The sequence below is a fragment of the Lepeophtheirus salmonis genome, chromosome 1, assembly GCF_016086655.4.
Source record: "Lepeophtheirus salmonis chromosome 1, UVic_Lsal_1.4, whole genome shotgun sequence".
NCBI lineage: Eukaryota > Metazoa > Arthropoda > Copepoda > Siphonostomatoida > Caligidae > Lepeophtheirus > Lepeophtheirus salmonis.
Genome location: NC_052131.2, coordinates 12,718,993 through 12,731,043, shown reverse-complemented (window position 1 = coordinate 12,731,043; position 12,051 = coordinate 12,718,993). Strand labels below are relative to the sequence as shown.

At 31.1% G+C, this 12,051-nt stretch overlaps 2 long non-coding RNA genes across 2 annotated transcripts; one reads left to right on the top strand and one right to left on the bottom strand.

The window, feature by feature from the left end:
* Nucleotides 1-341: 341 nt before the first annotated feature.
* LOC139905254 (uncharacterized) lies at nt 342-997 on the bottom strand. Its single transcript, XR_011779899.1, has 3 exons — nt 870-997; nt 565-638; nt 342-507 (listed from the first exon to the last, which is right to left on the bottom strand). It is a non-coding gene; the product is annotated as an uncharacterized lncRNA (long non-coding RNA).
* Nucleotides 998-2,471: 1,474 nt separating this feature from the next.
* LOC139905252 (uncharacterized) lies at nt 2,472-5,896 on the top strand. The gene is made up of 3 exons (XR_011779898.1): nt 2,472-2,610; nt 4,586-4,759; nt 5,579-5,896. It is a non-coding gene; the product is annotated as an uncharacterized lncRNA (long non-coding RNA).
* Nucleotides 5,897-12,051: the final 6,155 nt, after the last annotated feature.

The following is a 12,051-nucleotide window of genomic DNA, read 5'->3' as shown; positions in this document are numbered from 1 at the left end:
TAGCATTTCCCAAAAGTATTATTATTAATAGTTAATAAACATGGATTACTCAAGCAGCATTTTAATTTTAGGACTATACTATGAGCAAAACAAATTTCAATGTGCAATTTGACTTATCTAAAGAAAATATTACAGTCCAAATATTATTAATTAATCAACGTTCTGACCAAACGAGAAAGAAGGGAATTACAGCAGTCGAAGGTGCTCTAACATTTGGTCCTTCGAGCCGGATATCCTCTGAAGCTAATGCTGACATCGATCCTAGGAACGGTAATCTCTGGAAATCGTCTTAAATACTTTTGAAACTGTACGGAACAATTTAAGCCATTGTCAATGCACCCTTTCATATTTCTTCATTATATTTCGATTTAAATTATATTATGTATTAATTTTGTTAAAGTTAAGTTTAATAGTTGCTTTAAAGACCTTTGACTTGCTTTTTCTGATCACTGTTTGGTGTTTATCGTGCATATCTTTATATATACAGTGTTCAGAAGCAAACGTGGACTGTTAATAAATACTAATTATGTAATTAAAATAGAGGTATTTTGTGATTTTTCCTACATATTCCGAATCTCCTGTCCTTTTTTGCATAAATAAACATTTCTCAAGCCTTTCATTATGAGTGAGCCAAGATACTAATAGACAAGGTGTCAGAGACGCTATTTCCATGAAAATTTTATTGGTCCACACGGCCAATTCTGTGAAGTTATATATATAAAATATCAGGATGTATAAATATAATTAAAGAACTTGTAAACTGAAACAGCTAACTATATTATGTTTTATTAAGCTAGGGATTGCTTTTATTTGTCGTCTTGACGTCATATCTGTCTGGCGAGATTAAAAAAAAATGATGACTGACCTACCTTGTCTCTAAGTATCTTGGAGTGAGAAAGAAGGAAAAAGGCAGAGGATCTCTGACCTTCTGGATGCCATAATTGAGGTTGCAGAGATTATGGACATTGTGAAGTGCTCCAGGAGCCTCATTTTCAAGGTGACCAAGATGAAAAGGATGGAAAAGACCTATCAAGGAAAGAAAGAAGTGAGAGACTCAACTTGAAAAGGGATTCTGAGGGACTTTAAAAAGAAGATGAAGGAGGGCCCCACAAAATGCATAAATCGACTCTATAACGAGTTTGACGTGGACGAGGGGAAAATCAGGAGGGCTGTGAAGGAGGACTTGGGGGTGTCCTCTTACACAAGGACCCCACGCCACTTGTTGACGGACACTCTGAAGGAAAGGAGACTGCAGAGGTGCAAGATAGTTTGTGCGTCAAGGCAAAGGGATCCGAAGTAAAAAATTCTCTGACAAGAAGATTTTAGCCGTGGACCAGGTCTACGACCGTCGGAACGACCGTTGGCTTGGGGAATCTCCAGAGAAGTTCAAGGGGTGTTCCGTACAAGACAATGGTGCTGGGGGGTCGTGACGTCCTACGTCAAGAAGATGCCTCCCTTCTTCTTTAAGGCTAGGGAGAAAATCGGGCAGGAGGCCTACTACAAGGTGCTGGGGTTCACCATACTCCTATGGCTCAAGGCTACCTATCCAGAGGACAACTATGTGTGAACCCAAGATGGTGCACCCTCACACACATCGGCCAAATGGCAGAAGTTCTGCGACGACAACATGGCTGATTTTTAGCCCAAGGTCATGTGGCCATCATTTTCGCCGTATTTGAACCCGTTGGACTTTGTTGTGTGGGTCACTTTGGAGAGGGAGGCTAATCAGACATCTCACCCGAACGTGGACTCCCTGAAGTCTGCCATTGTGAAAGAGTGGAACAACTTGTCCGAGAAGTTCATTATCAACTCCTGCAAGGCTTTCCGCCGCTGTGTGGAGACTGTGATTACTGCTGAGGGTGGCCATATTGAGTGAACATGTTCACAAAGGTCGTGTCTCAAAGTTTTGTTTAAAAAAATTTCAAAATTATTGACATTTTTCTAAAAATCAGTCATTCAGTCCATGTTTTGCTTCCGAACCCCGTATTAGTGTTCTGTTTAAGTTAATTTAACATATAAAAATCACTAAAGGGTCGGAGGTAATATACCATAAAATTAGGGATAGTTTTTTTTTACAATTAAGTCTGATTTCTAGGTGAGCTAGATTAAGGTAATTTGGATCTTCAAGAATCAGAGTCCTTATTACACACAAAATATCAAAGAGTAGTTATTTTAGATGCTCATGATGAGGTTGAAAGGAAGTTTTCAAAATGGAGTAGGATACTTAGATCATTTAAAAGAGAGAAGTTAAGTGAAGAAGCTGAGGATAAGAAGAAAGAACAAAATGACGAGATGAGTAGGCTTAAAGAGATTATGGAACTTAAGATTAAGGTTGGCACTGTTGGTTGTACCCCTAAATTAGAGAACTGTGGTTCTGATAACAGGTTGCCTTCCTCACTAAAGTTGACTCTTCCCTTCTTTGATGGTAAGGTGGAAGAATTTTAAAGCTGGTTAGAGACATTTCACAGTATAATTGGTGATCAAGACATTTCTTCCGTATCAAAATTCACATATCTACGTTCCGCATTAAATGGCTCAGCGTTGCTACGAATTTCAGGTCTTTCCATTTCTAATATGACGAAGCTTTCAAAATACTCACAGATTCTTATGGTAAGGGTCGTGTAGTGATTTCAATGCTTATTGTTATGTATTGTCTTTTATTTACTTTTAGATCATGACGTAGGGATTTGTTTTAAATAGTTAGTAATGTACCTTGTGTTTAACGAGTTGGTATATTTTAATAGTCATATAGTATGTACATCCTTTTAGATGTAATCCCTTATTGAATGTATATTTTAGTGTATGATTGTACCCCCAATCCAAAGGTGTTCTTATCGACTTTACTCCGGTCCGTTGCTTCCGTTTGTTGGTGGTGTTCGTAGAACATTACACTTATACATCAACTCATTAACATACCAAGTGTTAAAGATAACTCTAAAGATCTACGCAAATTTCATGCGACATCTTGCTCCTACAAAGGTCTCTAAGGGGCAACGATGTTTGTATTGGTAATATAGATACAAGAAAATTCATTCTGCCAATTTTGGAATATATATTTTTAGGAGTTTAATTCATTTCTAGAAGCTTTTACTTTAAATCACTAGAACTTTTTTGTTCAGTGTTCTCACAAAAACTAATTAGCATTTCCCAAAAGTATGATTATTAATAGTTAATAAACATTGATTACGCAAAGAGCATTTGAATTTTATGACTACACAAAAATAATTTTATAGGAGTTTTGAAATGAGAGTAGGTATTTATAAGTGATTTTTTTTTCTTTCTCAGATCCCATTTCGTATTTTTTTATACTCTAAATGCTTCTATGAATTCATTTGTTATAAAAATATTGTTTTGAAATTTGTATTGAGCTATTTTTTCTTATATTAAAAAAGTGTTGTAAAAATAAACCAAAATCTGAAACTGGGTTCCAACATGTAAAAAGAAAATAATGAATTGGCATATAATTACCAAAATGGAATTTATTCTAAATCTTATACCTATTGTTCTATTGTGTTAAAAATATAACTATGTGGTGCGTCAACATAAAAACAATCCTGAACAAAAATCAAGAAATGGAGAAACTCCCAATTAATTTTTTTATTTGATATATTTACATATAGACCATATTGGCAGAAATTGAAGATATTAAACAAAAAAATACAAATCCAATCCACCCTCAATTTTGAAAAAAATAGCTAAAAAATATCATTTTAGCTTGCTTTTGTGTTGACGAACAATATATATATAAAAAAATGTTATGATGTTAAAGTAGTTATGTTAGATTTTTTTTTAAATGATAACATTGTTCCTGTTTCTTTACTCTTTGAATTAAATTTTACACTGTATTACCTCACTAACATAAATATTGACCATGTATTTTTTAAGTCCTTAAGTAATTTTCTAAATCATGTTAACTATCATTGATTTTAAATATAATAATCTAAGTATATGTTATAACATTTTGGAAATTTATTTTGAAAAAATAAAATAAAATGATCAGATGAAAACCGTTTCATATGGGTAGATATGATTTTTGGACACAAAATTATGTAGTGAAAATATGAAACTTTACCTTTTTCTAAAGATATATTTTAGAAACGGGTTTCCAACATTAATCCCAGCTTTTACACCTACGATCACCCAGATGGAAATGACAATTATTATTTATAGCTTGTGCTTAAATGTATTTACATCTATTTATACATAAAATAAATTCTTAAAAGAGTTTGCTAAGTTTGGCTTAGCATTTGTGCAAATAAAATGTGTACTTGTCATTAGTTTTAGAAGTTGTTGAAAAGTTAACATAGTGAATAGAAGAATTAGATATACATAATAAATAATAATATTATATACTTGTATATAAACACCCGAAACTTTTCAAAACTCTAATGCAAATAATTAATTATTTTTTTAACTTTGAGGATAGGTATTTTGTAACATTTTCTTAGAAATAGAGACTGTTATTAAAGTCTATGTTGATTCTCGGATCTTCAAATTAATAGCTTGATCCTAATTGATTATAATAGGTATATTTATTGCTTATAGAATATCGTTTACTGACGATGGAAAGGTTTTTGTATTGCAGGATGGTCCTGAACGAGATAAATTCAACATTATGACTGCATTTTGTGAAAAAAAATGAATGCCTTAACTATTATATATCAATCAAATCTGATGGAGAATCTCAATCTTATACAATAATATATAGAACTCAAATATATATTTTGTGCATATATATACATCCACATTTAGTGAAGAGGTAAGAACATTCTCTTAATTGCCTTTGTTGTATTTCGCAATATTCTCAAAACATTTCAAAAAAGAGGCTAGGTAACTCATACTAAATAGACTTTAAGGGAAAGATGAGCCATGTATATCAATCAAGAATGTTTTTTCCTATCTCTAATTCTGATCCGTCTAAAGTAATGTATTTCTCTTTAGATTTAATCACAAACCTAAACTATTAATTAAAACAATAATTCATAATATCTCAATCATAATTATGCTCCAAAAAATTATATTATTTTAAAACAAAAATATATAACCCTAATCATCAACGAAGGGTATTTATATTCTAGATTTTTTAATCGAGGTTAAGTGAATCATGAACATAATTTGTATTCCTAGTTTTTGTTTACTTTTTATTTCAACCATCTTGTCTCTTCTTTCCTTTTTAGTCTCTTTCACCAAATTATATTTAATTTTATAATTGTAGCTAATATATAATATTCATGTTCGGATAAGACCTAATATTTTACTTAATTATGATTACATGTATCACATCGTCTTTTTTTTTTTTTTTTTTTATTCAATTAGAATTGTAGACTCTCGACGAGGATGTATTACTTGACATTAACCAATTCAGCATATCCGAACATGAATATAAATATAATATAATGAATAATAATAATATAATGAATATAAAACATGAAGCTACCAGAATAAAATTAAATATATTAAAAGATAACATGTAAAAATATTTGAGTAAATGGATTGACAAATTATAAATATAAAAGTGTTTTTCATTTGCTTAAATTGATTTTCATTCATTAAAGACGAAAATTTCTTTTTGAATTAGGACAAAAGAAGAGACCCAAGATACTTTATCCTCAACAAGAGATGCTCGAATTCCAATATCTACAGGAGTGTAACAGAATGAAAATTTAGCTGAAGAAGAAAACCGAACAAAACTAAGCTTCATACTAGAGTAGAATCGACACTTTCATTTAGTGGGAATCTCTCCATCCATATAAAACAATGAATATATTCAACGGTTGAAATTATGACGGGATTCATTTACTTTCAGATTCCGATGAAATGCTCTAGATGTTAAATATATGATAAATAATTTGTTAATTATGTACTAAAACTAAAATATACAACAATTTAAATGAAATTTTACTTTGACAATTTTTAAAGCCTAAGATGTTCTAATGTTCTCCAAGAATTAGGAGCAAAGGAAAATACATCCACCTTGATCCTCCATCTCAAAAGATACTCTTAGTCTTATTCGGAACTCCATATTCTACGAGTGATGACGGGATGAAAATTCATTGGAGAAAAGCTACAAGGCTTCATAAGAGAGTAAAGTCGACTCCTTCATCAGGAAAGGGGAGTCCATGATAGAAACAACGAAGAAATCCATTCATAATGAGTAGACAATTTTGATATTCAAAATATACCTCATTGACATTTGTAATTAATAATTATTTTGTTTGAATTTGTGCGAATCGCGGTATTATGTTTATTACGGATTATGAAGTCATTATAAGTACATTTAAATCGTAAACTATATAAGATAATCTTGCATATTTGCTTTTACATCCCCTTAAAAAATGGGATCTCTCTAAAAATACCAAATCGAACTAAAATCCTTGGAGGTCCTTATTTTTTAAATAAAAGATGGAATATTTTTCTAAAATATGAGGTATGTTACTCCTTATCACTATGAAGGATGAATAAGTTATAATGGTCCCAAGAAGAGTCTCGTTTTTCATCATTTTTCAGACTAAAAAATGGAAATATGTTGAGTTCAGAAGAGGATACAGAATCAATAGAAAACATTTTATAATCATAAAATGCCTTTTTACAGCAGTTTTATTCGTCGTGCTTCAATTTGGGGATTGTCTTAATGGTGAAAAATGTCTCTGAACGATAATAGTCATGAATTACTATAATCTCAAATATTTCTGAAACTTGACAACCCGGAGAAAAACTGAGATCAGTTTTGGATTTTGCGCTCAGAGATCAATTATATTCTTGGCTTAATTTCATTGGTGAAATTTGGTGCTCCCCTGTGTTGTCAAACAGCGATTACTTTGCAAAAAAATATTTCAAAAATGCAACAAATAAATACAATACTCATATCAAAACTCCTGTTGAACTCGAACATGACATTTTTTTTCTAATATAGCCAAATAAAGACGCAATATTTTCATATTATCACACACCCAAAATATAGAAATGTTGAATTTAACTGCAAATTATTTGAACCTCGAACTTTAAACTTTTGTTTCTCAAAAACCATATCGTCAATCGATTTGAAATTTTACAGAATTATTTAGAAATGTGTTAAAATTACATAACAATCTCATTTGATATCTTAGGTTGATGTGCTAAAGAATTGTTGAGACTTAACCGTTAAGTGTATGACAATTTGGAACGTCCGACGATGCGTAACTTACCCTAATTACAATTTATTTATAGTACATAATGATAAACTTAGGACCATGCCAAAAAGTATGAAAAGCAAAAAAAAAAATTAACTTATACTGATATTAATATCTATAAAAGTAAATCCTTTCTAATACTTATTTCCCTTGTTATGAAACTTGACGATATCCTTGTTTGATACTTTATAGAATAATAAAATCAATTTCAGAACTAATTATTAAGAAAGTCTAACATTAATGTGTAAAGAGTATATATTAATAATAATGTATATTATCTAATTTGTCATTTTATTACATAATATAAGAGCGATGAATAAAAGCATAGTTATAAGTAAAAATTACAGGATACATCTTTTTTTTATATACACACATGAATAATAAATATTAATTTGTAAATTGACCAATCTGTCCAAGTTTTCTCAGATTAGCACTTGCGTTCATCAGTTTCACCTTTTTATTAAGGTTATTTACTTTAATGCTTGTACTTGTTTTCACAAAGGATTTGATGACTTCTTTTGACCACTTAGGATATCATTCAATTTGATGATTATGTAGCCTTTCAAATACGTTAGGTTTTCGTCTATTGCGTCTTCATGGTTACAATGAAAAGCTTTGAAATGTTTTTACATCCTCTTTTCAGTATCCTCGATTGAAATTCTTTAAGGGATCCAAGATTAATAGAAATAAGCTTAACTTTACTTGTTTACAAGGGCTATAGACAGTATATTGAGGCAAGGTTTAGTATTGGAGATAGGGTGTACGGTTCAACCTTTTTTTTTTATTAACAGGATTCAACGGTTTACATGTACTAGTGGCGCCCACTTTTTTTTTTTAGGTGTTTGCTACCTGCGAATAGTTTTATAATAAACATTATTTTAGGGTTGAAGCAGCTGATTGATAATGACACTTTATTGATGTGATGTGTTTTTTTTCATACTATATTTACTGCTATATACAATTGTGGGCAGGATAGATGTATCTCTCCCGATGAGATCTAAATAATTATTATTAATAAAGTAAATGTCAAAATCATAAAATTAGACAATAAATATACTAATAAAAAAATGTTAGAGTTAAATCCATCGTAAAAATTTAGAGCAAAAGCTAATTATGTAGTAATGTCCGGCGATATTACTCTTTATTAAGACATCATTTTTTTAACTTCGCCAGGAGATATGACGTCAAGACGATAAATAAAAGCTCTCCCTAGCTTAATAAAACTTAATATAGTCATCTGTTTCTGTTTACAAGTTCATTAATTATATTTATATCGTAGTGAAGCATATTAAGCTAAGTCTCCGTTTCTACAGAGGATCACTTTGCCATAGTGTACTACAGCGAGGAACTAAGAAGATTGTCAGATTTCACAAAAATCCATTAGGAAAATTAAATTAAATTGAAGGTTTATTATTCATTACTTATTAGTTATTCTGTGTTAACTCTTCACCCTTGTCATTATCAATTCTGTCATCCAATCCAAGAACAATATATTCAATCCATATATATTGTAATTACTTATAAGTTATTTGTATTGACTGTCATTTGTTAGGATGGCTATAAATTATTCCTTCATCGAATAGAAGATACTAGATGAAGACTCCTTGGAGAATGTGTGGAGTTCAATCTAACAAAAGATCGTGTTACCACGTCACTCCCGGCATAAAAGAATAGGTCATTGTGATAAAGTGCAACACAATTACATATACTAGGGATCATGAATTTAAAAAAAATCATAATGTGCATTGTTATGTAATGATTTAATTAAACTTAAGGATCTTAAAACGAATACTTTATTGAAATAGAACTGATTAATCCACAGTCAAACAGTTCCCATATTGACTATTTGTGGATTAGAAACAAGAAGAAAACTTAGCTCCCAATAGCATTACAGTTGTGTTTGAAAAAAATGTTGGCCATCCTATTTCCGAAGAATTGCTTGACAAGGCTTTTAGACTTAGCTAGAACACAGGCACTCACACTTCGAAAGTTTATTGTTTAAAATTAAATAAGGAGCCTAAAAAAGAATTCTATAAATTATGTCTCTATTTTTTAACTAATGAAATGAGCAGTTTTTGCACGTTACTTGCTATTTTTCTTTTTATGCGACTTTTGTTTTCAATATTAAAATACTAATGAATGTACGAGTGCGAATAAAGTTTTATAACTTCATATTCTTCCTTAGGATACTTTTCCACAATTATGCTGATGAGTCGATCCACCACATATGTTTCGGTATCAAAAAAATTCCCATGAAACTTAATGAAGTGCTTCTCTATTTTTTCGCAAAATTCCAAAAATATTCCTATGGTTCAAGCGGTCCACCCTCTTGACATTTTTTTATGCCATGGACTTGGAGGAACTTGGATTCTGGAAGTATTACACCCCAGAGTGGGAAATTTTTGATGTAACAATTTGGCCACATATCCAGCAACATAAATAAATCATTCATCTTTACAGACTTTAGGAAGATGTAAATCATTAAATGGTTGTTCTATTGTATTTTCATCATTATTTATATCTTCCTCAATCTCACCTTTAATGATTAGAGGTGAAATTATATCATCAAAGTCTTGATAAAATTATGTGTTATCTTCTGTATCTGCTTCGCTCAAAATAGGACTTAAGAGGAGATGCAGCATTAGTATATATATGTACATTAGCGCATTGGTGATACTACAACCTGTAATTTGAAGAAACATAGAAACAAAACATTAGTCTTCTTCAGATCTGACGGGAGCATTCTCAACAAACATTTCTTCTGAGCCACTTATTACGAGTATCCGAAATTGTTCCGTGGCTTCTACCTCGGTCCTTTAACAAAATCCTCCTCATTCCATTTTCAATGCCTCTTCCTACTGATAATGAGTTTACATTGAGACTTAGTAAATCTCTTTTCCAGTTCTCCTTTCATCGCTTCCTTAAAATTAGATTTGGATTTTAATAATCTATTTTCTGATTCAAGGATTTTCACTTTTTCGTATAAATCTGCATTCTGTTTCCTTAGTGACTCGAGTTCTAGAGTGAGTGGATCTTTTCTGGTATTATAAACCCTACTAATTTGTATAATCCGGGATACACATGCTTGATTAAATGCGTTAACCTTTTCTAACACAAGTGTTTGAGTTGATTTTACGTTGGTTTGGGATGATTTGTCTAATGTCTCCAAATATATTTCATTAGAACCTCTTCAAAATGGTCCACTATCTTAATTTATTTCGTTTTCTTTGGAGCTTGCTCAAATACTTTTCCTGATATGATACCTCTAGAAGGGATAGCATCTGGGTCATTCCATGTCAAGTGTACACACCCTCACGGCATGACCATCCCCGATTGGGATGATTTTTGGTGAGCTGGCTTTTTTATATGAAATAAGAGAGTCTGTGAAATATTTGGGTTCTGTGACTCACCTGGTCCGTTCTAGGCCCGTTCAAAGTTGGGCCTGATGCGTTGGACCTGTGTTGTTTAGAAGGACATAACTCCGCTCATAGTTGCTCGATTTAAAAAAAATACATCTAAAGATACACAAGAACACAAACTTTAACTTATATTTAATCATAATCTTATTTTAATCAAAAATAAAAGTTTGGGGCACTGGTGCAGCCTTCAAAATGGCGCCCCTACCAAGCAGCAGACCCGATTTTGTTTTAATTTTTGTAGAACATGTGTCAGTATATGTTTTCAAAGATATCCAAAATTCAAAGTGGGATCTTAATGGGATCACTTCCAACAAGAGCATTATTTAGAGTATATAGAGCTGCTTTTATGGGATATTGGTATTATTGTTCTATATTCAAACTGTTATTATTTATAATATACATATTTTCTGTTTATTAATAAAATAAAATAGGATTCTTATTTAACTATAATATGATTAAAAATTTATATATTTTATTAAATATCAATAAAAATAACACTATCATATTGATAAAGTCAATAAGTTAGTATTCATAACAAAGAAATTACGTACTCAATGTACTTTAAATCCCCACGTACACCCTCGGGGTTACTATTATAAGAAGAATAAGTAAGCTATGTCACCACTCTTGCACTATTATATCCAATAACAACCATCACGATATTGTAGCCATACATTTATACCAGAAACGACTTGTACATCATTTAAAGGAAAAATTGTGTCATATTAAAAAAATATATAACATTTCCGACGGGTGTGTGGACCAATATAAAAACTGTAAAGCCTTCTTGAACCTCATGTTTCACCAAGAGGACTTTCAATTGTCTACTGTGTGATATTTCTTTGCCACAAGTTACGGCAAGGGACCTTCAGATAGTGTAGTTGGCACTATTAAAAAAGAAGCTACAAGAAAGAGCCTCCGACGTCCTTATAAAAATCAAATTACAAAGCCGACTGATTTATTCAAATATATAAGGGACAATATGAAAAATATTTAGATATATTTTTGCACAGAAGAAGATTATGAAAAAGAAAAAACTATTTTAAAAGAAAGGTTTGGTTTTGCAATGATACACAAAAACTTCATTCATTTATTCCCGAATTATACCGATCACTAAGAGTTAGCTTGTATAGTGAATCAGAGGAGTCAAAAGTTGAATCTGTTATATAATTTGAGTTTAAAATGAAAATGATTGACTCAATGATATTTTTATTTATAAGATAAATAAATTTTCAATTCTATTATACTTAAATAAGAATTTTTTATATTTTATTTTATTAATCAACAGAAAATATGTATATTATATATAATACGAGTTTAAATATAGAACGATAAGACCAAAATGCTATTAAAGCAGCTCTATATACTCTAAATAATGCTCTTGTTGGAAGTGATCCCATTAAGATCCCAATCTGAATTTTGGTACCTTTGAAAACGTATACTGATACATGTTCTACAAAAAT